General features: G+C 46.4%; 1 pseudogene; it reads right to left on the bottom strand.

Moving 5' to 3' along the window:
* Positions 1 to 910: 910 nt before the first annotated feature.
* On the bottom strand, positions 911 to 1586 carry LOC108537819 (40S ribosomal protein S8 pseudogene; annotated as a pseudogene).
* Positions 1587 to 1952: the final 366 nt, after the last annotated feature.

Here is a 1952-nt window from a genome sequence, read left to right as displayed (position 1 = left end):
CCGCCAGCCTCGCTGCCACCTTGCAGTTAGATCTCAGACTGCTGGGCTAGCAATGAGGGAGGCTCCCTGGGCGTCGGACCCTCCAGGCCAGGTGTGGGATATAATCTCCTGGTGTGCGTTTGTTAAGACCCTTGGTAAAGCGCAGCATTAGGGTGGGAGTTACCCGATTTTCCAAGTGTTGTGTGTCTCAGTTTCCCTTGGCTAGGAAAAGGAATTCCCTTCCCCCTTGTGCTTCCCAGATGAGGCGATGCCTCGCCCTGCTTCAGCTCTCGCTGGTCGGGTTGCACCCGCTGACCAATACTGACTGTTCAACACGCCCCAGTGAGATGAACCCGGTACCTCAGTTGAAAATGCAGAAATCACTGTCTTCTGTGTCGCTCACGCTGGGAGCTGGAGGCTGGAGCTGTTCCTATAGGCCATCTTGGGTGCCCCCCGTTTTTTTTAACCCACTTACCAGTTGACAGACATTTGAGTTGTAGTGATTATGATTAAAGCTTCTATGAAGGCTGGTGTAGAGGTATTTATATGAATACATGTTTTTATTTCTTTTGGATAAATATCTAAGAGTGAGAATTACAGGGCTATATGGTACTAGGATGTTTAACCTTATTAGATACTGATAATCTGTTTTCTAAAATGACCGTACCATTTTGCATTTCTACCAGAAATACATGAGAGTTCTAGTTACTTCTCATCTTTTCTAGCATTTTGTTCTGTCAGGTTTTTAAGAATAATTTACTCTTTTTTTTCATTTCGTTCTTTTGGCTATATTATCCTAAATGCATCTTGTAACATTTTCATCAATAAACTGCCATTTTGTTGTTGTTGTTGAATTTATTTTTAATTTCAATAGGTTTTTGGGAAACAGGTGGCATTTGGTTACATGAAAAGGTTTTTTTTTGGTGGGGGGAACAGAACAATAAATACCTTTATTACATGGGTGAAGACAAAACGAGGATTTATTTGCCTTTCTGGGACTTGATTTTCCTAAGATAGAACTCCAACTCTTTGCCCTTTAGCACATAGCCATCTGCTCGGCCACACTGTCCCGGCCTGGAAGCAATGCAGGCAAGAGGCTTGCCCTGCTGGAACTGCTCCTCCAGGAGACTGCTGATTTTGGCATTCTTTTTCCTTTCATCTTATTTCTTCTGAATTTTTTTACATCGTTTTTTGTTTAAAATCTCTTCTTCCTCAGGAGTCAGCTTGGCTCCCTTCTTGCGGCCCAGGGGCAGCACGTGGTGGGACTGGTACCACTGTTGGTACCATGTGCTGTCGATGAGCAGGATGCAATTCTTCACCAGAGTCTTGGTACGGACCAGCTCATTATTAGATGCATTGTAGACAAGATGGATGATCCTTGTTTTACGAGTACAACACTCTGAGCCCCTGGAGAAATTCCCTACGTCCAGCCTCAGGGCACGGTATTTCTTGTTACCTCACCGCACACGGACTGTGTGGATGCAGTGGGGGCCAATCTTGGTGTTGGCAGCCGGGTGCCCCAACTCATACTTCCATTTCTTGTGGTAGGGCTTTCTCTTGCCTCCAGTTTTGCAGCACTTATGCCAGTTGTCCAGAGAAATGCCCATCACTCGGCGCTGGCTGGAAAGAATGAATACGTTTTTTTTGAGACTGAGTCTTTCTCTGTCGCCCAGGCTGGAGTACAATGGCACGATCTCGGCTCACTGCAAGCTCATCCTCCCGGGTTCACGCGATTCTCGTGCCTCAGACTCTCGAGTAGCTGGGACTTACTACAGGCGCCCGCAAACCACGCCCAGCTAATTTTTTGTATTTTTAGTAGAGACGGGGTTTCACTGTGTTAGCCAGGACAGTCTCGATCTTCTGATCTCATGATCCACCTGCCTTGGCCTCCCAAAGTGCTGGGATTACAGGCCTAAGCCACCACGCCCGCACATGAATAAGTTCTTTAGTGGTGATTTCTGAGATTTTGGTGC

Source organism: Rhinopithecus bieti, unplaced genomic scaffold (assembly GCF_001698545.2).
Source record: "Rhinopithecus bieti isolate Rb0 unplaced genomic scaffold, ASM169854v2 scaffold_15185, whole genome shotgun sequence".
NCBI classification, from domain to species: Eukaryota; Metazoa; Chordata; class Mammalia; order Primates; family Cercopithecidae; genus Rhinopithecus; species Rhinopithecus bieti.
The sequence above is the reverse complement of the archived record's forward strand: the minus strand, read 5'-3'. Positions and strand labels throughout refer to the sequence as shown.